The 24,145-nt window shown below is 45.7% G+C and overlaps 1 protein-coding gene across 1 annotated transcript in view; it reads right to left on the bottom strand.

Moving 5' to 3' along the window:
- Positions 1–24,145, bottom strand: part of LOC126518633 (uncharacterized) — a 616,165-nt gene that overhangs the window by 329,917 nt on the left and 262,103 nt on the right. The window contains exon 2 of the mRNA XM_050168412.2: positions 19–85. The gene's annotated coding sequence lies outside the window, so the exon portion shown is untranslated. The remainder of the gene's footprint in view (positions 1–18; positions 86–24,145) is intronic.

The raw sequence follows: 24,145 nt of genomic DNA, 5'->3' as shown, positions 1-24,145 counted from the left end.
CAAGAGCAGATCACTCACCTGACGACGACGTTTGTGCACTCTTGTGTACTGACCCGTGCCTGGCTCTTAGTCCTCTCCCTTTAGCCTGCAAAATCAAAGAGTAGATGTCGTTGAGCGGTGTATACGTTTATGTGTATATGCTCCAACACTCGAAGTTCTGAACCTTAACGCAATTGCTTTAAAGGCTGCTCAACAGGTTTGCTGCTTATTATTTGACGAAAAGATAGAAGTGTATTTGATTTAGGAAAGAACAGCGCCAACTAAGACGATCACGAGAGGGAGAACGACACAGGACAAGCGCCATCCTGTGTCGCCATCCTGTGGCGCTTGTCCTGTGTCGTTCTCCCTCTCGTGATCGTCTTAGTTGGCACTGTTCCTTCCGAAATCAAGTATGCACCATCTAGCCCAAATGAATGTTGTCTTGAAATAGAAGTGTAGGAAATCTTGTATCCTGTTGTCACTTAGTCGTTATCAGCAAACGCACAAGCAAAAGAAAAACTCAGCGCCCTTCCACTCTGTGAAGAAGGATGACCAGCGAAGCTGTGTATGTGGGCCGCTTAATGGTGAACTGCACCTCCGCCGCCGGTCGGCCCGGTACTGTACAACCTTCGGGATCGGCTCACGTATGGGCAGTGCTTAACGCCTGCTTCACCTCCGCCGTTGATCGGCCGGGCATTGCACTATCTTCGGGATTTTTTCTACACGTGGATATTAGTGGAGGAAACAAGGGGGGGGGGGGGGGTAACAGCGAAACACAAAGGACGCGCACACAAGGAAAAGGCGTTAGACACGGACGGGCGCTGGACATTCAACTGTACTTTATTGAAATTTACATTGCCGGCACATAACTTCCGACGCATGCGCATCTTCAACTCCTCCCAAGACATGTGCATAAATAAAACCTCGAAGATACATTACCGTGCGAAAGCAGCCTACGCATGTGCAACTTCTACTCCTCCCAATACCCGTGCATCAATGTCAGTTTTTCATTATTAATCATGTTTTACCTACCCGATAGGTAAGCATCTTCTTTGTTTGTTAAATGCAAAGACGTATCACTGACACAATCTTATTTCACATTTCCAATGTGAAAAGCTTCTAAGATATCACGTTCGTATCTGGTCTTACCCTTCCCTAAAACGGTCACACGACCGAACAATGGTGCACTTTTTTTGCACGTGCCTGGCTAAAAAAGCGCTAATGCTGTATGATTCTAATGAGCCTAAACTGGTACAGAGGGGTGTAGCGGTCAGATGCCTTCTGGCCGCAGTGCAGAAGAGTTGATGCCACCGCATGGCGTATAGCCTGAAAGAGCAGGTTGAGAGGTTGCTTGCAGCAGGTTTCCCTCTCTCGGTCATTAGGGCTGTTGCTGAAGCCGGTTTGCGGAAAGTGAAGGGTCTAGGAGGCCGGAAGTCGCCGCCACCAGAGCTATCAAAGCAACTAGAATACCATACATTCATAAAATTTCACACAGCATTAAGAAAGTGACGGGAAGGCAAGGTGTTCCGCACCTTGCAAACTCACTAGCCTGTGCGCGAGGATGGGAAACAAGGGGACGAAGAGAGAGGCCTTTAAAGTTAAATATGTAACACCCTTCATCGAGTGCAAGACTGTTTTTGTTTACCTACTTCCGTTGGCTTGTGGTCAAGCTATGTAGGACAGGCATGTAGATGTGTTAATGAGCGCTTGCAAGAACATAACCAATCCTTAACAGTGGACTAGGGAAGCAATTTGGCAGTTCATTACCGCGGCTGCAAGGAGTGCAAAAAAAGTGCGCCATTGTTCGGTCGTGTGACCGTTTTAGAGAATGGTAAGACCAGATAGGCACGCGCAATGTTAGCAGCTTTTCACATTAGAAATGAGAAATAAAATTCTGTCAGTGATACGTCTTTGTCTTTAACAAACAAGGAACGTGCTTACCTATCGGGTAGGTAAAAGATGATTAATAAAAAAAACTGACATTGATGCACGGGTCTTGGGAGAAGTATAAGTTGCGCATGCGTCGGCTGTTTTCACACGGTAATGTATCTTCGAGGTGTTATCTATGCACATGCCTTGGGAAGATTTGAAGATGCGCATGCTTCGGAGGTTATGTGCGGCAATATAATTTTCAAGTACAGTTGAAAGGCCAGCGCTCGTCCGTGTCTTACGCCTTTTCCTTCTGTGCGCACCCTTTGTGTTTCGCTGGTACCCCCCAGCCCCTTTTCTTTTTGAAGTTCATCATGCACCAACTGGCCCAAGAGCTTGCGTTAATAGTGGGGAAAGTAGCCCCTAACAGCTTCGCGCTAAAAATACCACCAAAAAGGTGTTGAAAATAAAAGAAAATGAAATTGATACACATGTGACTAAATCAATGACACATAGCAGTTCTCGCAGAAAAAAAAAAACAGGCAAAACACCGTGCGCGTAGCCTGTATATCAGTGCACAGGAGACGTCCGCAGGATCAACAATGTCCGCCTAAAAGTATCCTGTTCGCAACACGGCCCACACAGAGCTGCACGATGCGAGACGCACGTGCACGAGACCAGAACGGCGCCAGCACGAGAGCGCCCTACGCGGGGAAGAATTTCACTAGCGGGTGTACATTTCTCTCTCCTTCACACCGCCCTAATTGCCTCTTGCACTGCACGTGTTTGGGCGCATTTCGTACAGCACACGGTGTGTGCCTACGTGTGTGTGTGGACGTCTTATTCGAAGGACGATGTACACGCTTCTATTTGTCTTTAAAGGGACACTAAAGCGAAACAATAAATCAGTTTAGACTAATAAAGCATTGTTTGAGAACCCTGCAGGCAGTCATTTCAAAGTAATAGTTTGGTTATTAGATGAGAAAATGACGGTCCAAGTATCAGTGTTTAAATTTTGCGCCGAAATCCCGGCGCCGGTACGTGAGTGTGACATCAGGGAATCCAAAGTATGTTTCCGCATTTGGGCCGCGTTGGCTGAGTAAAGGTTTCCGAAACTTGCCATGTTTAATGCTCAGTTCCTTTAGAACACAATGTAGCCAGTCTGTACCGCTATATGATTAAGTAGGCCCTAGAAGATGCCATCGAAATCTATGACGGCACAGCGACTAGGTGCGGGAACTTCAAGGAGGCGTCGCCACACGTCTTTCGTTCTCGCGCTTTTTCTGGCTTACCAAGATCCTTATCGTGGTAAGAGTGGTGTTTTTCGTGTTGTAGATAGGTAATTTACTGATGTGGAAGAAATTATTTTTCTCTTTAGTGTCGCTTTAAGAAGATCGGTGCGTTTGACGATTATTTTTGTGGGTGCAATGCGGTGAAAGGGCAGCGTATGCTTAGCTATGTAAGTGCCGCGGGGCAGGTAATCGAAAACGACATCGTATGTGCCGCTGGAAAAATCGTCTGCATATACAATGCGTGTTAGCTAAATCAATTTTTGCAGTTTTCCACAAAATGTTTGGTACAAATTTGTGTTGTCTCTATTGGCGGCTACGGGCTTCCATCTACACTGCGCGGAAATAAAGAAAATATATCGCCGCATAGCACAAATACGACATGGGCACACAACTTTAACTAGTACGTCTCGTACAATATAGAATAGCGGCAGCAGCGTAAATAGCTTGGCAATTTTATAACAGTATTCCAGAGACGGAAGCGTGCGGCGGTGGCGCAGAGGTAGAGCATCCGCCTCGCATGCAAGAGGACTGTGACTCGAATCCCGGTGCCGCTCAATTTTACAGCGGATTAAAAAAATCCACGTGATGATAAAATCCCAACAACAGGCCTGGAGTGCGGCCTGATCCCGGTGACCAGAACCGGTAATGCACTCCTTCACCAGAGCAGGATTGGCCACCCTGGTGCAGTACTTGGCCACAACCTTCTATATGAATACAACAATCAAACCCCGGCCCTCAGACCCAAGCAGCTGCGAAGCAACTGACCACGGTGGCGGTCAGACCTGTGACGCAGCAGAGGGTGCTAAGAATCCCTGGATCAGGACAGGCCACCATTGGAATCTGAACCTGGCAACGTTTAACGCTGGAACGTTATCGAGTGAGGCGAGTCTAGCAGTGCTATTGAAGGATAAAATACCGCGGGGCTGCCAGAAGCAGCACGCCAAACATTTCAGGGACTGTGTTGAAGGGGTGGTCTACGAGATACCCCTAGATTGCGGCAAGTCATACGTCGGACAAACGGGACGTTGTAATAATGACAGACTGAGGGAGCACGCTAATAGTATCGGCAAGTGGGACAAGGCGCATCTTCCTGCGCACTGTAAAGCCTGTCGTTCTACGCCATGCTTTGAACAAGTATTGATTCTTGGCAAAAGTAGGGACCGAAATGCAAGGGAGTTGTTGGAAGCGTTTTATATTAAAAAGAAAGGGTCTGATTGTGTCAGCGATACATCTATCGTATTATATTCCGCAGAAATGTGCTTTATCCAAAGTATGTTATCATGATCATGTTGTTCTGTCACACCTTGGCTCCCTGCGCATGAGCGGAAGTTGTCTTTTCTTCTATACGTTTGTTCAGGCTGTCATTAAACAGTTGGTAGTTTGGCGCTTCACTATCTTCCTTTCTTCTGTCCCTTTTCAAGAAATGTATTTTGCGCCACAAAGTATACCTAGGAAATCTAAGCACCAACTTGCCCAAGAAGAAGTCCTTTTGTCACACAATACTAGCTGCGATACCCACGCAAATCATAATACAAGGAAAAGATCCCCAGCGATTCAAATCTACAAACACAGAGAAACTGAAGCGTGGTAAATCTCATAGCCAAAACCAAACGCTTACGCACTCAAGCAGCACCGTATCACTAGTTCTCCACCGTGTGCAATTAGTTGTAAGAGGTGGTCAATCCCAAGTCGCCTCCAACTTGATCAGGATACCAGTCAGTCACCATGTCCAAAAGTCCGTAAGGTCTCCTTGTTGTCTACGAGTTGTAGGGCAATCTCGCCGCTGCCATCCAGTTGTAAGAGTTGGAGGACAATTCCACCGCTGGCAACCACTTGTAAGGTTTAGACGTAGGTAAAAGGGGGACTTTCCATCGCTGGCTACCAGTTGTACTGGTTTTAGTCGGGCTTGCAATAAGTGGTAGCTGGCCCATGCCGGCGTCCAACTCACCCATGCTTGGGACGTGGTTGTAGGGAAAAACTTGCTCTCATCGAGAACTAGGAGTATGGGATTTATTTATGGTATTTACATTACGACAGCAGGTACATTTCAACAGTATAGCATGACTCCCAAATGGGGCACGAAAGACCAAGCACGAAGCCTTAAGCACACAGCACTCGAGCACGACTAGCAGTCGACAAACTGCTGCTTAAGAACCCTCTGTCCTCCCTAGATCCCTAGGTCAGGGAAAACAGCCGTTCAACCTTCGTCCATTGGGAGCGTTCAACTTCATCGTGGTCGATCCGCCTTTGAGCGGGAGACTTCACACACTCACTCCTGCACTTTAGTTTCACTGAACACACTGAGGTGAGCGGGTCCTCGTAGACGGGGGTTGATACGCTTGACCCAAGCAGGCACCTCTTCATTGCAGATCTGACCCCGCAGCTAGCCGCCGCGTCTGTCAATTGACTGTGACGTCTTCTGGGGCCCGTGAGATAGCACCGCAAAACACCCTTTTCCAGGAGCTCTCTTGCTCCAAGTAGACCGTGAAGGCGACAGTGAATCAAGTAACAATACTCGGTCCGCCGAACGTGGTGGCGTCGCCGACTCTCCGAAGGAGGCACATGGTTGATTAACTTTGCGATGGTCTCCAGTTCTCCTGAAGGAGGTGCATGGTCGGTTAACCTAGCTGGCGTCACCGGTTCTCCGAAGAGCGCCACCCCCACCGGACGATCGAAACAGCTGCAACGGGCCGGGAAAGGTTCGCAGGTCGGACTAGTACCCCTGCAGGCCAATCGTAACAGTGTATAGTGGAATAGGTTCTAAAGATAGGTTTAAGGGCGTCTGAGGGATGGTGTGAGTACAGTGCGAAATAATTGAACAAGCGGTGCGGGCCAGTCCTGAGAAAGGTCAGGGAAACCGAAAGGTAGTGTGGCCCTGCGCAATTTTTCACGAACACCTGGGCGCAACAGTGAAATCGCAAGACAAAACTTTAGAAAGAAAAGGGGGGCGGCGACGTTCCGGTAGAAGCTTCATCAAGCAGAAAGCGAATCGTCAGTAGCGCTAACTAGGATGTACAGAACATCTTGCACGCTGCTAGCTTGCTAGCGCGCCGAGTAAAGAAATAAGGAAAATCATGACCGCGGACGTGCGTGTATACTTTCGTAAAGTTGTTGGGACGAGAGAAAGAGACTGCTGGACACTTTGCAACGAACTCACGAACCTGCGGGAAACAGCAAAGCCAGAAGAGAGGAAATAAGAAGAATGTTATGCCGAAGAAATACGTATTGTCATTGGGACGCCGCGAAGGCATGCGCTGATGACTCTCAAAAACGAGGAAGACACGCGTGCGCGCTCGACTCGAGGACGCGTTTTGTTCGTCGTGCGCGCGCCTCGGTCCATCAGCGCGTCCTTTCACACCTGCAGCGTGTGCCCTATGCGGCGCGCTCGTTTTTTCGAGATTTGTGCTCATCCACTCCTGGTATACGCGAGAACGTCCTAGCGTCCGCGTGGAATTACCCTTTACGCTTGCGCCTCGAATTCTCCTCGCCTCCGCCGAGCTCGACCGCGGCATACCAGATGGTGAACGCGAGGCAACGCGAGGCAACGGTACGTAGGATAGAGGCTGACTGAAAAGGTACTTTATGATAAAAAATTGAGCAAGCGCCGCTTTCACACTTTGGGAGGAAGATAGAAGAGGTCGTGCTGGTCGTTTCGGTGATTGACGATCCAGAGAGACGACGACGCACGCGAAGCGGCGCAGAAACTGACTGCCACGCTCGACGGGCACGGGACTGTCTCGTGTGTGATGGCTGACGGTTGCGAAGCCGCGCCGTTGAGCGGTGCCACCCGGAGAACCAGCGAGCTCTCTGGTCTGAGGCCCATGCCGGCAGACGTTGTTGGCTGCAAAGCGGGGGGGAAAAGGCAGTGGCGTTTTTCAATCTGGACCGTTGCGAGTGTAGAAATCAGCGGTGGACGCGTCGGCGGCGGTGACAGAAAAGCCGCGGCCTTGTCTCGGCGCCGGCGGGTTTGCTCGTTTCTCTTTCAGCGCAGCGTTTTAATACGTTTTATATCCGAGAAATTGATTGATGCGCATGGAAAAAAAAATGAATAAGAGTGCCACAAATCTGGATGCTTAAGGTATGTAACGACCGTTCCTTTTTGACGCGGCTTTAATAACGGCGAATAGCCCGCAGGCTGTTAACGACTCGAAGGAAAGTCGGGGCGCATAATTTGTTTGCTGCATACGGCCACTGGAGGCAACGCTTTTGTTCGTTCGCTCGGCTTTTGTTTTCTTCTTTTTCTTCTTTTTCGCACATGCGGTATTCCTGTTAAATTCGGTGCAGTCGGTAAATGTCCTTTCATTTCTGTGAACGCATTATGAGTCACTAAGCGGTAGTACCGTATATGTGACTGTTAGAATAATCAGAGAAAGCGTGACACGTTGCATTGTGAGTTGTAGAGCTTAAGATTTGTATTCTACATCAGTGCATGTGTCGTGGCCGCAGGCTTCCGGCGCTGACTTTCAAACATACAACCAGGCTTAATTTTGAGGCTCTTCTAAATGTTAGCGTGCATTATTTCTCTACCATCCAATTTTGGTTTGCTTCGGGGCTAAGGTGCATCACTCAGATCTCCAGTTACCCCGATCCTGCGCCCGCTGAATCTTTCAGAAAGTTAATCTCAGCAAAACACCCCAATCCTACACCACCCTTGACAACGTCTTTCTTCTCCTTACTCCTATTTTTTTTTTTTTTTTACTCAGATGAACTAAGTCACTCGTTTCGTTTATTAAGTCATCGTCTAAACCCAAGTTCTTCTTAAAACCTCAAATATAGAATACGGTCTACCTATGTTTGCTATCTAATGCTCACTTTTAAGCATACGCCAGTTTGCCTCTGGTCCAACGCTTCTTGCGTGGTTCTTAACTTCTTGTTCAAGTTCATTTAATGCACGTGTCACACGGTCACCCACGAACTCCTTTAGGGTAAGGGAGTGTGAGGCTTCCTAAGGGAGTTTGACCTCAAGAAAATTGCGGTCGTGTAATACGGCCGATAATGAATTTTTAAATGCAGCCACCAGAGGTGCATTCGGCAGGGTTTGGTTTTTGTACGAATACAAGAATGTAACTTCTGATTACGCTCGTAGCTATTATAATTTATGCTCCTTTCATAAAAGCATTATTCAATGTTATTAATGCGGAAGACCTCATTAAAGATCAAAGTGCGCTCGCTACACACAGCAGTGCTGACAGCGACGCTCGCCACCCATTTGTGTTGTCCTTTGCGCCGTGGCAAGACGGGTGGCGCCTAGGCTCTGCGCTGCGCGAACTGCTGCAAACTAGATTGAAAACGCAACATTTCGTACACGTTGACCTTGTGGGCTTTCCTTTTATTTTGTCTGGTGTGCCGGCGTCAGTGACCGCATCAACCACTGCACGACTAGTATGACAAAGGCTACATTTACATGAAGTCGACGCGAGTGGGCCGAGTCAGGAATCGAGCTGACCGAGCCTGACGCGACCGCGCTTACATGAACTCGCCGAGAGGCCTAACGCTTTCTAACTGGGCTTCCGGTTCCCGTTGCTGTTTGCTCTATTTCATGGGTCTTATGGCTGCGGTGAGGTACTACATGGGTCGCTAAAGTGCCTTGTCTTCTCCTGATACTATCCCCACTGCAGGCGCATAAATCGCGACGTCTCAGTGTACCCGCGCAACTCTCGGCGCTTGCGGGTCGGACCCGTCCGCGTTTACATGCACCCTGAAAACAGGTCGGGTTCGGTCAACGTACCCCGTGCAGTCGGGCTGACTCAACCCGACGCTGTTAGGTCCGACCGACCAGCGTCTACATGAACAGGCATATTGTAGCCCGACAAGCCGACTCGACCCGAATCTGTCGGGTTCGTGTAAACACCCTCGAAGACGAGAACAAGCGTGGCGCCAAGCGGCCTAGGTTGAGAGTATTGTGCAGCAGCGAGCATAACTGTCGCTGAATTGTGCTTGAACTTGTATGCAATTCAACAAAAACGTTCTAAACACACGTGACGTTAATTTTAATGCAAACATTACCTAAATTATCAGTTTCACAGCAACAAGTATGGGCACGAGAGTATTCCCTTCAGCCGCCGAGGTAGATCGCCCATCTCCCTTGACCAAGAAGTTCATTAAACTCCTGTAGCGCAATGGCGACCGTGTGACATCAAGTTCATCTCCCTCTCGAGATAAACATGACGGATTTAAAAAGAGTTTGAGGCTGGCCATGTAACAGGGGTATAAGACCAGTTTCAGTGCCAGTTTATTGCCAAGTTCATTGGAAACGTTTCAGACGGGAGTCTTATGGCAAGGAGTCTAGAAGAGTGGCGGGTGCGAGTTTCAAATGGGCACAGTCCCTGTGGAATACTCGAAAGACCCGCCGTGGCAGCTGAGTGACTACGCCCTGCTCACAAGGTCGATACCGGCTGCAGCGGCCATTCGCGCACAATTCGCAAGCGCTTGTGCACTACATTTAGGAGCACGTTAAAGAACCCCAGGTGGTTAAAATTAATGCACAGCCCCGCTACGGAGATAATTCGATCGTGATTTTTAAGAAGCCCAAGCGCAGATTTTTTTTAAATAATCGTATCGTAAATTGCTTTTTGCGCAAGGAAAAGTTTCATAACCCAGTCGATGAGTTTGATATTGCAGCAAAGTGCCAATAAATAACGTGGGGATTTTTTTTTTATTACGATGAAGCCTTGCCTAAGGGCTTATAATGTTTGGTGAGTATTATATGTGTACTGTAAGGCTTGTGTTGTCTATGGATTCAAGCTGTGTTTTGTGGTATGTAATTTTATGTACCCAGCCATCATAGATGATCGGGGCACTGTAGCGGAGCCTAGCTTGCAGTATAGGATACACGAGCATTCTGCTTGCAAGCATCACAAGTGTCTTCACTGAAATGGTAGGCATCTACTTCCGTCACTGGAAGGGACGCGTTGCAGCCAGCGGAAAGCGCGGCCAGTTTAATGCAGAGGCGGCAGCCGGGCTAAGGACGTAGGGATTCTTTTCGATGCCGGTGACCATTGACTAAGCGTGGAAAGGAATAGCATTGAAATAGAAGCATTACATTATGCCGGGCTAGATTAGATGATCACATATTCTTTACAAGCGCGCTGCAATTAAATAAAGAAATAATCTTTCGGATATTTATGTACACGCGCGTTACGCAAAGCACCTTTCTGAAGTGAGAACTTTGCCATTGGACTTGTGAACGGTACAGAATAAAGTAACCGATTACAATTAGAATTACTTCATTTAATATTATAAATTGTTACAGTGAGGAATTACTGACGCAAGAAAGTGTAATTCACCAAAATGTAATCGATTACTTGTACGTTAATTCGCTCCGAACCTCTATTAATAGAGAGTTTTAGAATAGGGGCCCCAATATTTTGGGGCCCCAAAGAGCTTTGCGGGTGTTAGCGTTGGGGCACGCAGGTGTGAAGAGTTTTAGAATAGGGCTTTGCGTTTGCAGATAGCGTCTTGCGCTGACAGCGCCACTACGGCGTCTAAGAAAAACGATTAAAAATAATTAAATAAAATATACCATCTTATGATATGAATAGTAATATTGACTTGCGTGTATTCGCGTTTAATTATAATTTAAAGGTTATTCTTCAAGCAGCAAACAATTAGTTGTGCTTAGTTTGGAGCAACAAAACCAACTTTACGTGCCTTCACCAGCCAAGCTTAGCCGTGTTAGGCCTACGAGCCATAAAATCCACACTCGAATTCGGAATCAGCGGCGTCTAATGAATCAATCTTCATAACACACGCTAGTTGAGAGAAAGCGATAACTGCAGTCACTTCTCCTAGCTTGCGAACTTCACGCATTACCGCGAATCGAACCCAGTTTGGTGCTAGGTTAGAGCCGTCGCTTCGATGGGTGCCGCCATGTTTGTTGACGCAAAGCTTTTGGGAACGCTATTTGAGCTCCCGCTAAATCGGTGAAATAGCGTTCCCAACGCAAAACCCAAACGCAGTTTGCGTCTCGCGCATGCGCAGTGGCTTCGACGCTATTTCTTTGGGGCCCCAAAACGTTTGGGGCCCCTATTCTAAAACTCTCTATTATTCCTGTACTACAGTAAATATAGAACGGATTGGCCTGGTCCATTCAATGCGTCTTCTGCCGCCCTGCTCGCGTTACATTTACTGACATCTGCTTTACGCAATCTTGCTCAGCACTCAGCTCACTCAGCAAAGTGAAGCGAACAGTGCTTACGTTCTTTCTAATTGCACATACAAGATAGAATACAGCATGTCAAAAACTATCTTTACCAATGGCTCATACCCCCGGAAGCAAGCAAAAGAATGCAATGGCTCATAGCCCCGTACGGTTCATGGCTACAAAATGTATGTAGATTTGTGCTCTTCACTCGCAATAAGACAATGCCAGCGACTGTGGGGATGTATGTCTGTGCCGTACAAACGAAAGACGGAATTGCGGTATCCACTGTGCATATATATCCAGGCACACCCAAGCGTGATATCGAGAAGTTGATGACCACGCACGTTGCATGGGTTAGCCGTGACGATACTATACCCCTGTGGTCATCGTTGGAGACTTCAATGTGGTCATTTCGAAGCCAAACAAGAAATGGTTCGCTCATTTGGTGCCAGAAAAGTTTGGTTTGAAGGACCACACCAGTCAAAGTCATTCAACTACCCATCAACGGTGGTGTAAAGATTTAACTTTGACCAAGTTACTGTCTAAGGTTATAACCGAATGAATCAGTGTAAATCATAGTAATCACAAAGCTATCGTCCCTGCCATTACCAAATGATGAAAATAAATACATTTACCCTTGTCTAACCCTGTGTGATGTGCTACAGCTTCGCTGGTCATCCGCCTTCAGGGAGTAGATTGGCTCATTTTTTTTTATAGATATCCTGCGCCGCAGAGTTTCAGCACACGTTCACGATGGGCGGGCTGCAGGGACGAGCGATGTTGCAACGCACGGACACTTTGCGCTCAAGATGCCGGTTAGTCCATAAAATGCCGGAATGCTCGCGTCCGGGTCAACTATGAAACACAGCGCTTCGCTGTGGGTGGAGTACTGCGAAGGTGCCCTCGGTAAGGTCAATGATTGCGATTGGTCCGCTTTCTCTTACTTAGCTTGCGGTGGCTCGCCGACAATCGAGGCGGCATGCAACGGAAGCATAAGAATGACGCTAAAACGGATCCTCAGCAACGAGGAGTTGGCAGAACGAGGTCGTAAACGTGCCGAAAGTTCTTGAAAACGTTACACGGGTACGCGGAAAGTTTTATTACACGCAAATAAACCCATGTTCCCCGGCAGGGGCGAGTAGCCAGTGCCTGAGCGATTGGCGGCAGCCATCTTTTATTCCTTTCGGAACGGGGCAGCCTGCGGCTATTCAGAGAAAAATTCAGTTTTCTTGCGCATATTAATGCATCTTTAACGCGTACACGTAACATTGACGCGGTGAGTTTTCGTGGTTTTGTGACGTCGCGTGACAGACGGGTAAAGTGGGTGCAGCCTTTAAACTTTCGACCAGTAGCCGAGTTCTAATTGCGAAAAAGCGTCGAATCAGAAATAACTACTTTTCTTTTGTTCGGTCCAATCATGCATAGTCAGTGTGTACACGTCGTATCTGATGGGGAGTTATCGCGGTTTTCGTGACGTTGTGTGACACACAGGCGAAGGTGGGGTGGTCCAAAGAAGTTTGTGAGCAATCGCGGCGGGCTCATTGTAGAATTGGAATAGAAAAGTTTGAAATAGCTTTACATTATAGCGCCCCAACATCAAGTTACACCTCAGACAGAACTACAAGCGTAGCCATGCAGATATTGCTTTCGAAATTCAACCAGGTTTAACCAGAGCTAAACCACAGCCAATTTTTCTGAATAGGGGCCCTGGTTATCTTTAAATGGTTACTGAAAGTAACTGAGTTGCAGTGAGCGTTACCGAGTATGCCATTATTTACAGAAATTAATTCAACATTAACAAAACTACGTGGAAATGTAATTGGTTACGAGTAATTAATCACATGTAATTCACTACTTCTGTTTCCATCCGCTAAGTCTGTTTCCCATCTACCTGAATGTTAGATAGGGCTACGAAGGAAGCCGCTATACGAGTTCCTTCGGAAGAAAGACTCGAAGATGAAGACATTCCCTTTAATTATTAGACTCGTAGCTTTGAGAACTATCTCGCTGTTGGTACGGCTAAGCAAAGCGCGGGTCGTCGCACAGTGTGGCAAAGTTGATTTCCCATTTCTCACTGCGAAGACAAGAAAAACAAAGAAACAAAAAAGGGGCGAAGGGTAGGGAGGGGGGTTCTTGTTTCGCGTAACACTCGTGCGCGTACCGAGGTCCCAAATGCAACTTTTGACCGAGTCAGATTGACATTGTTTTTGTTTGGTTGTGACACCGGATCGCCATCGCAGTTTGAGGCCATCTATAAGACTTTTTGGCAAAGGCAGGGCCTGTTATGACCCATGCAATGCTGAGCCCCCCTCCCCAAAGACAAATGGCTCAAACGCCATGTGCGATTTCACGCATGTGTAGCGATCTCGCTACTATCGCAGGTGTGTGTGTATGTGGTCCCAGCCTTTGGGAGTCACGTGCAAAGCAGAAGGTTTTTGACACTCTTGCCCGGAGGCCATCGCGAAGTCGGTCCCGCCAAGCTCGGGGCAGTCGTTGACCCGACGCTCGGAATCGCCTTCAAAGCAACCGTCTTCTGCTCTGAAACGACCTTCCGCGTTCCACCCGCCTCTCACGGTTTTCCCTTTCTTTTCTCGCCATTTTTTTTCTCCGCCATTTATTCTTGGCCCGGGACCAAGGCCGCTTCGAGTGTATTCAGAATTGCTAGCCGGTAAAGACGTACGCGTGCTTCCTTCTCAAGAGGCGACCTGCGTGCGACCTTCTCAGGGAAATCTAAATATAGAGAAACCGAACGGAAAACTCTATTTTCCGCGCCTTTTATGTTCGCGCGTATCTCGTCTACTTGGGCACGATCTTTTTTGTTTTCTTTTTCTCACTCCTCTTCGTCGCCTCTCTCTTTGCGGTCATCGGTGATCGTCTTACGAAACGCGGAAACGGGGTCCATGCACAGCAACGAGAGCGGGATACTCCGCCTACCACCCGCTTTTCCGCCGCGTATTTACGGCATGCGCCGGCTCCTTCGCCCACGGCATCAGCCCTTTCAAAACCAAAGTAGCTTGGCCTGCCACAACCAAATGCGCCCTACGAGATTCCCTTTCCTGCGCCTCTCTCGTTTCCCTCTCTTTAATGAATATGCGTGCGCGTCGCCGACGTCCATCGCGCTTGTCCTTCTCTATACCAGAACACTTCGCCCGCCTCTCGAAGCTGCGCCCCACCGATGTGTTCAATCATTGAATAAAGAAAGAAATACATACTCAAATGGGAGGAAAATCGAATGGAAAGGTGTTCCGTTGAGAACGCGCGCGTCACTGGCATGAAAGGGGGGGCATCAAAAGGCCGGCGCGCTTACGGCGGATGCCGTTTCTCCAGCGCGTGGGGCCGCCACGGCGGAGACTGCCCATCCTCCTCGCGTCCAAGTTGTTAGGCGACCGTTTGGCAGAAGCGAAGGCCAACTTGTGCACGAGCGCCTCGATTTGGCATCTCTGTAGCCACGCGTACCGTACTTCCTTACCTGGCAGATGCTGCTGGTAGCTCCGAAGCGGCTTGCCACAAAAATCCCGACGTCGCAACTGCTCCCGGTCGCGCCAACACCTTCGCGCTATTCCCGTTGCCCTCCTCCACGCTGCAGCCATGAAAAGCACCCGGCTGCTGAGTTAATATGATGTCAAGCTGCTGCAACGCCGCGCAGGATTAGTTGCCGCTATCGAGCCTTTAACATTGCGCGCACGTGTCTGAGCCAGAGATGAAAGAAATAACAGCACATGAACCTGCGATTCGTTTTTCGCACGCCCAGGTTGCGGCCTTGCGCAAATAAACCAGCCAACCAACAAGCAGGAAAAGCAAACTGAAGAGGTGACGAGGTCCTGACAAATGTGGTAGCTGAAAGCTGATAAACGAAGTTGCTTTTTGTTTTGTTTTTGTTTTTTTCTTTAGTCTTTTCATCTTTTACAGAAACACCACCGGAGGAAAGTTACGCATGTCAATAAATAGGATGTGCGGGAAAAGGCAATGCTTGGAACGGCTATGTAACCTGCAGCGACCACCAGAGCGCATGTCACATATCTGGGCAAAGCCTGAAGCTGCTCCACCACCATCGAGTTGAGGAACCGCTTGCGGTACGAGTGCTGTGATGTACGACCTTAAACACCCAACAACCTAAACACCAGCCACGTGTTTCGCTATACGGATGATTTTGCGCTTGAAACAAAGTGGCCTGCGCAACGTTCAATATTCAATGTCATCAACTAGGCAAGACCGCAGACGAGTACGAAGTTCTGTACGTTCTATACCAGCGTAGTACTAGCGCAGTAAAGAAACAAAAAAAAGAAAGAAATGTAGATTTTGTTCTGTATCTTTACACAGACGGTCGCAAGAGCGAAATGCACCGAGGCCTGACAGAGGCTCCTGCTCCGTTGAAATTTTCGCAACAGCGAATAGCTTACACGTAGCACAAAAGTAAATACATCATCATCATTTTAAAATATTCTAACAGGAGAAAAATAGCATTGTCAACTAGCACATTACAATGATAAATTACTGCTAGAATTGAAATTATTTGTTGCTTTAGGACAAGTGATATGCAGTTCCTATATTACATACGCTCAATACAAATACATCAAAATAATTTACAAATGGTTAATATCACATCCAGTCCGAAATTAATACTAATTAACATTATACAGATTTGAGGTTCTCAAACAGCATGAAGAACGTATATAAAATATAAGTATCATGCAACAGCAATTAACAGTCTAGTATTTACAACACGCTTTGAATATATAATCGAAAGTAAAAAACAGTCAGTTCGATTTCATCTTCGATTACCAAGGGCTTGAAATATTTCTAAGCATATTGTATTCCGTAGTTCCTAGAGGATTCAACAATGCAGAGACAAGTGACATGTTGTTTTCCATAATTGGTTCTCGTCCGCGTAACTCAAATTGCTTTCCTACGTAGTGGATACTGATTTTGCGATTGTGACCCGTATACATCAATATGTTCTAGCTTTTATATATTGTGATAACTTATTAATAATAAATTGGAGAGGTCTTTAGAAGTTCATCTTTGATAAACAAAGGCTCTGTGCTCAAGTGTTGCGGCCTTCCTCGATAATTTTTTTTTAAATCTTTGCCCTCTCTTTAGTAATATAATAAGTTTCTTGTAATTCTGCGTATATGTAGTGCCCCATACTAATATACAGCAGGAAGGCCTAGAGTAAAATAATGAATAATAAAGGACAGTTTTTAAGCAAACAGGGGCCCTATAACGTAAAACTGTTCCAATATGTTTATATTCCAATCTCCTCACGACAAATTTGCTCACCGCCGACGCAAACATCGAGCGCTGACCCGCAGGATTTTCCGAATAGACGAATCAAACGCTCTTCTCGTTCATAGGATGTCACTTTTGTTTGCTTAAAAAATAAATAGCAATGCCTACACTGAACGGCTTGTCTTATCTAATTGGCTGACAAGAGACGAGGAGCACGCTCAAATGGAGAGGGATTCAATGGGGCCGAGCCACTGCACTGAAAATCGATAACCGGATGAAGAGGGTGGTGCCGGCGTCTGCGATTGGTCCGTTTTCCCTTACTTATCTTGCGGTGGTTCGCCGAAAATCACGGCGGCATGCAACGCAAGCTAAATAATGACGCTAAAACGGATCCTCAGCAAAGAGGAATTGGCAGAACGAGGTCATAAACGTGCAGAAAGTGCTCGGAAACGTTACACAGCCAGGCAAAAAGTTTTATTATACGCAAATAAAGCCATGCTCTCCGGCAGGTGCGAATAGCCAGTGCCTGAGCGATGGGCGGCAGCCATCTTTTATTCCTTTCGAAACGGGGCAGCCTGCGGCTGTTCAGAAGAAAACTCAGTTTTGTACGGCATATTAATGCATCTTTCACGCGTACACGTCACTTTCACGCATGAGTTTTTGCGGTTTTGTGACGTCGCGTCACAAAACCGCAAAACTCAGGTATAGCGGAGAGACGAGAACTAGGAGTCGGATTCCTGATTAATAAGAATATAGCTGGTAACATACAGGAATTCTATAGCATTAACGAGAGGGTGGCAGGTCTTGTTGTGAAACTTAATAACAGGTACAAAATGAAGGTTGTACAGGCCTACGCCCCTACATCCAGCCATGATGACCAGGAAATCGAAAGCTTCTATGAAGACGTGGAATCGGCGATGGGTAGAGTGAAAACAAAACACACTATACTAATGGGCGACTTTAGTGCCAAGGTAGGCAAGAAGCAGGCTGGAGACAAGGCAGTGGGGGACTATGGCATAGGCACTTGGAATAGCAGGGGAGAGTTATTAATAGAGTTTGCGGAACAGAATAATATGTGGATAATTAATACCTTCTTCCGCAAGCGGGATAGCCGAAAGTGGACGTGGAGGAGCCCGAACGGCGAGACTAGAAATGAAATAGACCTCATACTCTGCGCTAACCCTGGCATCATACAAGATGTGGACGTGCTCGGCAAGGTGCGCTGCAGTGACCACAGGATGGTAAGAACTCGAATTAGCCTAGACCTGAGGAGGGAACGGAAGAAACTGGTACATAAGAAGCCGGTCAATGAGTTAGCGGTAAGAGGGAAAATAGAGGAATTCCGGATCAAGCTACAGAACAGGTATTCGGCTTTAACTAAGGAAGAGGACCTTAGTGTTGAAGCAATGAACGATAATCTTGTGGGCATCATTAAGGAGTGTGCAATGGAAGTCGGTGGTAACTCCGTTAGGCAGGATACCGGTAAACTATCGCAGGAGACGAAAGATCTGATCAAGAAACGCCAGTGTATGAAAGCCTCTAACCCTACAGCTAGAATAGAACTGGCAGAACTTTCGAAGTTAATCAACGAGCGTAAGACCGCTGACATAAGGAAGTATAATATGGATAGAATTGAGCATACTTTCAAAAACGCAGGAAGCCTAAAAGCAGTGAAGGAGAAACTAGGAATTGGCAAGAATCAGGTGTATGCGTTAAGAGACAAAGCCGGCAATATCATTACTAATATCGATGAGATAGTTCAAGTGGCTTAGGAGTTCTATAAAGATTTGTACAGTACCAGTGGCACCCACGACGATAATCGAATAGAATATAGTATAGAGGAATTCGAAATCCCACAGGTAACGTCGCAAGAAGTAAAGAAAGCCTTGGGAGATATGCAAAGGGGGAAGGCAGCTGGGGAGGATCAGGTAACAGCAGATTTGTTGACGGATGGTGGACACATTGTTCTAGAGAAACTGGCCACCCTGTATACGCAATGCCTCATGACCTCGAGCGTACCGGAATCTTGGAAGAACGCTAACATGATCCTAATCCATAACAAACGGGACGCCAAAGACTGGAAAAATTATAGACCGATCAGCTTACTGGCAGTTGCCCACAAACTATTTACTAAGGTAATCGCAAATAGAATCAGGAACACCTTAGACTTCTGTCAAGCGAAGGACCAAGCAGGATTCCGTAAAGGCTACTCAACAATAGACCATATTCACACTATCAACCAGGTGATAGAGAAATGTCCGAAATATAACCAACCCTTATATATAGCTTTCATTGATTACGACAAAGCGTTTGATTCTGTCAAAACCTCAGCAGTCATGGAGGCATTACGGAACCAGGGTGTCGACGAGCCGTATGTAAAAATACTGAAATATATCTATAGCGGCTCCACAGCCACCGTAGTCCTCCATAAAGGAAGCAACAAAATCCCAATGAAGAAAGGCGTCAGGCAGAGAGATACGATCTCTCCAATGCTATTCACAGCGTGTTTACAGGAGGTATTCAGAGACCTGGACTGGGAAGAATTGGGGATAAAAGGTAATGGAGAATACCTTAGTAACTTGCGATTCGCTGATGATATTGCGTTGCTTAGTAACTCAGGGGACCGATTGCAATGCATGCTCACTGACCTGGAGAGGCAAAGCAGAAGAGTGGGTCTAAAAATTAATCTGCAGAAAACTAAAGTAATGTTTAACAGTCTTGGAAGAGAACAGCAATTTACAATAGGTAGCGAGGCACTGGAAGTGGTAAGGGAATACATCTACTCAGGGCAGGTAGTGACGGCAGATCCGGATCATGAGACGGAAATAATCAGAAGAGTAAGAATGGGCTGGGGTGCGTTTGGCAGGCATTCTCAGATCATGAACAGCAGGTTGCCATTATCCCTCAAGAGAAAAGTGTATAATAGCTGTGTCTTACCAGTACTCACCTACGGGGCAGAAACCTGGAGACTTACGAAAAGGGTTCTACTCAAATTGAGGACGACGCAACGAGCTATGGAAAGAAGAATGATAGGTGTAACGTTAAGGGATAAGAAAAGAGCAGATTGGGTGAGGGAGCAAACGCGAGTTAATGACATCTTAGTTGAAATCAAGAAAAAGAAATGGGCATGGGCAGGACATGTAATGAGGAGGGAAGATAACCGATGGTCATTAAGGGTTACGGACTGGATTCCAAGGGAAGGGAAGCGTAGCAGGGGGCGGCAGAAAGTTAGGTGGGCGGATGAGATTAAGAAGTTTGCAGGGACGACATGGCCACAATTAGTACATGACCGGGGTTATTGGAGAAGTATGGGAGAGGCCTTTGCCCTGCAGTGGGCGTAACCAGGCTAATGATGATGAATGATGACGTCGCGTGACAGGCAGGTGATGTGGGTGCAGCCCGAAAACTTTTGACCAATTGCCGAAGGCTTATGGCAAAAAGACGTCGAATCAGAAATAACTATTTTTGTTTTGTTCGGTCCAATCATGCATAAACAGTGCGTACACGTCAAATCAGATGGGGAGCTATCGCGGTTTTCATAATGTCGCGGGACAGACAGGTAGTGGGGGCAGTCCAAAAAAGTTTTAGATCAATCGTAGAGTGCTGATTGCAAAATTGGAATAGCTTTATGTTATAGCGCCCCAGGTATAATGTCACTTATTTTAAAGAAACAACCTGTAATTTTGCTAAGGTCAGCTGTCAGGTTAATAACATGTGTATTGCATGATAGGTTCTCTCTGCACCACACACCAAGAATATTGTAGACTTGTGCCGGTTACAGGTCAGCTCCACGGAATTTAACTCTAATTATGTGATGACGCGATTTGTTAATTGGTGCAAATATTATGTACTTCATTTTCTTAACAGTTACCTGTAGCTTATTGATGTGTCGCCAATTCGATAGCCGACCTAAATATGTATCAATTGAACTTTGCAACTATGTCATCGATCTGTCCGCAAAAAAAGAAAACGAACACGTTAGTAGCATCAACGTACGTTATTTTTCTTTGGGAAAGATCATTAATATAAAAGTTAAACAATAGCGGACCTAGTATGGACCCTTGGGGTAGACCAATATGATTTCTTTTAAGTTTCGGTGACATTACCTTATTGACTGAAACATATTGGTATCTTTGTAATAATTGTAGTGCGATACGGCGCATTCCGTAATCATGTAGCTTATCTAAAAGCACTTCATGATTCACCGAATCAAAAGGTTTCCTTAAATCTATGAATGACCCAATAGTGTATAGCCTTTGTTCAAACTTTTCTATGATTGCATGTTTACCATTCGGTAGTGCCTGTTCACAAGATCTTCCATTCAGAAAACCATACTGCGCATCACACATGAGATTATATTTAGCCATGAAGCCTTCAGCGAGTATTTATGACTCTTTCAAAAAACTTTCGAAAACAAAGGAAGCACTGAGATTGGTCGGAAATTATTGGCACTGTGATCAGTTCCCCCTTTATGAATTCGATATACTCTAGCTATATTAAGAGGAAGCTTTAGCTCGTGCCCAACCCCGATGCGGCCTATTCAAATACATGTAAAACGCAAGAAGGTTTTTCTTAGATAACCCCTGGACCAAGTTTAATTAAATTTGTTGCATTTGAGAGGGAAAGTTAAATTATAGTGACTGTTGGAAGCGCAATCTCGATTTAGGGCTTGAATTTTGTTTAAAATATTTTCAAATATTCGACCGTTCGAAAAAAAAAAATAGAAGCACGACGTTTACAAATTCATAGCTCTGTATCAATAATAGATATTGCGGTTCTGTAAAAGGCATCCATTAGATCATTCAAAGCGGACAAAGTCGATATGTCATTTTACATCTTAAGTGAATTTGTTACGTTGATTGCAAGGGTTCTGCAAAAGCTGTATGTTCATATTATATTTTTTTTATATTCATGTGTAACATATCAATTTTGTCTGCTTTAGATGTAGTATTAGATGCTTTTCACAGAATCGCATTATCGTTTTTCGTTGATGAGTTACATAGTTATAAACTTTATAGTTTCGTTTTTTGAAAATTTTCCATTTTTCCTAATTCCTAATAAAACATTGACGGCCTAACTCAAAAATTCGAAGCCACCAATCATTAGACTAAGTTTTTTATTTTAAATGCAACAAACCTCGTCAAATTTGGTGCAGTGGTTGCCGAGTAAAACGAATTCTCCTCTTACATGTATTTAGGTATGAGTACGCAAGCTTCCTCTTAAGCTCATCAGGAGATACACCACCTTGAAACATTGAGTTAGCAATGTGACATATAAAATAAAAATTATGTCTGTTACAATGTTTGACTGGAACTGAGAGGATATCATCGATGCCGGAAGCAGTATCATTTTTAGATTTCCGATTATTTTGAGCGCTTCATGCATTGTTGTAGAGATTAAAACAAGTGAATTCAGAAGTGTCTTTCATTCCGTGTTCGCAGTGTTTCCTAGATTAACAGGTAGTATACATTTTCCACTACGTATAAATTGAGCATTTAGTACTGTAGCAGGTTCTTCGTCACTAGGAGTACCCTGAACTGCCGTTACATTTATGGTGTTATTTTTTTCCTATTATTCATATCATTTACAGCCTGCCAGACGTTCCTGGAATTATCTGAAATCCGAGTAAATAAATTTTCATAATACTGTAGTTTTGCGTGCTTTAAATGAGTATTAAGCTTATCTCGATAGTTTTTAAACTCAGCAAGATCTCTACTTTAAACGAAGGTGTGCTATAATTTCTTTTTCGTCTTGATTCTGCTCAAAAGCATAGAGTGACTCACGGTTTTCTTTTTTTTTTGTTTTTACGATTCCTACTGATTTAAGAGGAAACACCAGCTTGTAGCAATGTTTAAAGCTCATCTCAAAATAATTGTACGCTTTCTTTGGGTCTGTAGTTGTCAACACCAATTCCACAGATTACTTTTTCAATAAGTCAGGGGAACGTTTTTAGTGACTGCGAATTGATACTCCGATAAGGCGAAGCAGATAGTTTGTTGTCCTGAGCTTTTACTATCGGCAAGAATCAGAATACTGGCATATGATCACTGATATTTAGAGTCAGCAGACCAGCAGTAGCGTTCTGGCAGAACATATTTGTGATACAAACATCAAGTAACTTTGCACTATCTGCCGTGATCCGCGTTGATAAGTCGATAAGGTTTTCACATGCGTATGATTTGATTATATTTTTGCATTCCCTTGCGCTTACGTCGTTTCCAAGCATATCAATATTCACATGACCAGTAATTAAGAACGTAGCACCGCTATTACTTAAATAATTTCAGAGATCTTGTGCAAAATTAACAAAATATCTCTTGCTCCCGCAGGGTGGCCTGTAGATAACACAGAAGTACCCGCATTTTGTACGAATAACAAGACATTCTACAATTTCATTTATGACGGCATATTCACGTAATACTTCATAATGGATACACCTTTTGACATACCTGCCAACATACAGTTTCTTATTAGTCCTTCATGCCCATCAAATTGTGGTGCACTATGCCGTTCTGTAAACCATGTTTCTGAAGAGCATAGAATTTGAAAGCTCAAACGTGCACCGTTTCTGCGACACTTTAGTTTCGCTGCGGATAGGCATTTACGAAAAGCCTTAAAGTTATTTCAGGCATTTAGAGTGTTTCTGGAAGCCCGTATGAACTCGTGGGTCGGGTAAAGGCAACATTCCATTCATTGCAAGGGCGTAAAAGTTTCGGCTCACGTTTTCATTCTTACATTTTGTTTTACACTGCGCCACCATGTCGAAGGTATCGGAGCCTGACACTAGCGACCTGCCCGACCTCCAGGAGCGTTAGATGGATCTGGTTGCAGTGAATATCAGTCGAGTTCTACAGCTCAACTTGCGCAAAAAGCGGCGTAGCTTTAATTCCATAACATTCTTCTCCCACAGTAGCGTGCGCTTCGTTTAAATGTCCAGAAGCAGTATAAGAAATATAACCAGGCACTTCAGCCCTCTGTAGGCTGATCAATTAGAATACCTTCCTTTTTTTTCTTAGCAGCCAGTCGTTCTCTAGACCGTAGTGTATGCGATTAATCACATTATAGATACTGTGTTATTGCTTCCGATTATGTTTAATGGCAAATGGTACTCATTTCCATACATTTATCCGAGCCAATATTTATGATTTTGGGTCGAGTGTAACATCAGTATGGTCGGATTGTACCATTGATCAGTCTGTTCAAATTGAGTGAAAAGGCATGCAAAGTGATTTGCTTTAGCCTTACTTGCGCAAAACACGACCCAAGTGAAATAAACAATACCGAAAATATATGAAATGACAGTAGTCCAGCAAGCGGCGGCGGTAGGCACTCTTTTTGATGTCGAAGAAGGGTCGTTGCATAAAGCATTCGCGGTACTCAAAGCGTGCGTAGCTGAAAATAACGACCGGTGTTCCGAAAAAGTTGTTACGCTGGTATTTGTCAGTAGACTCGGCGGCACCGTACGGCGCACGATGCTGAATTTCGTGTTCTGCTTTGTACAGGTGTTCCTGTGGCGACCTGGATCCGCCCATGGCTGTTCCTTGCCACCGACTGACTACACATCCCGTCCATGTACAGAGGCACCAACAGCATTGTGTCTGCACAATCACGTGCGGTCTACTGATGCATCCGA

Source organism: Dermacentor andersoni, chromosome 1 (assembly GCF_023375885.2).
Source record: "Dermacentor andersoni chromosome 1, qqDerAnde1_hic_scaffold, whole genome shotgun sequence".
Lineage (NCBI taxonomy): Eukaryota > Metazoa > Arthropoda > Arachnida > Ixodida > Ixodidae > Dermacentor > Dermacentor andersoni.
This window is presented reverse-complemented; position numbering and strand designations above follow the sequence as displayed.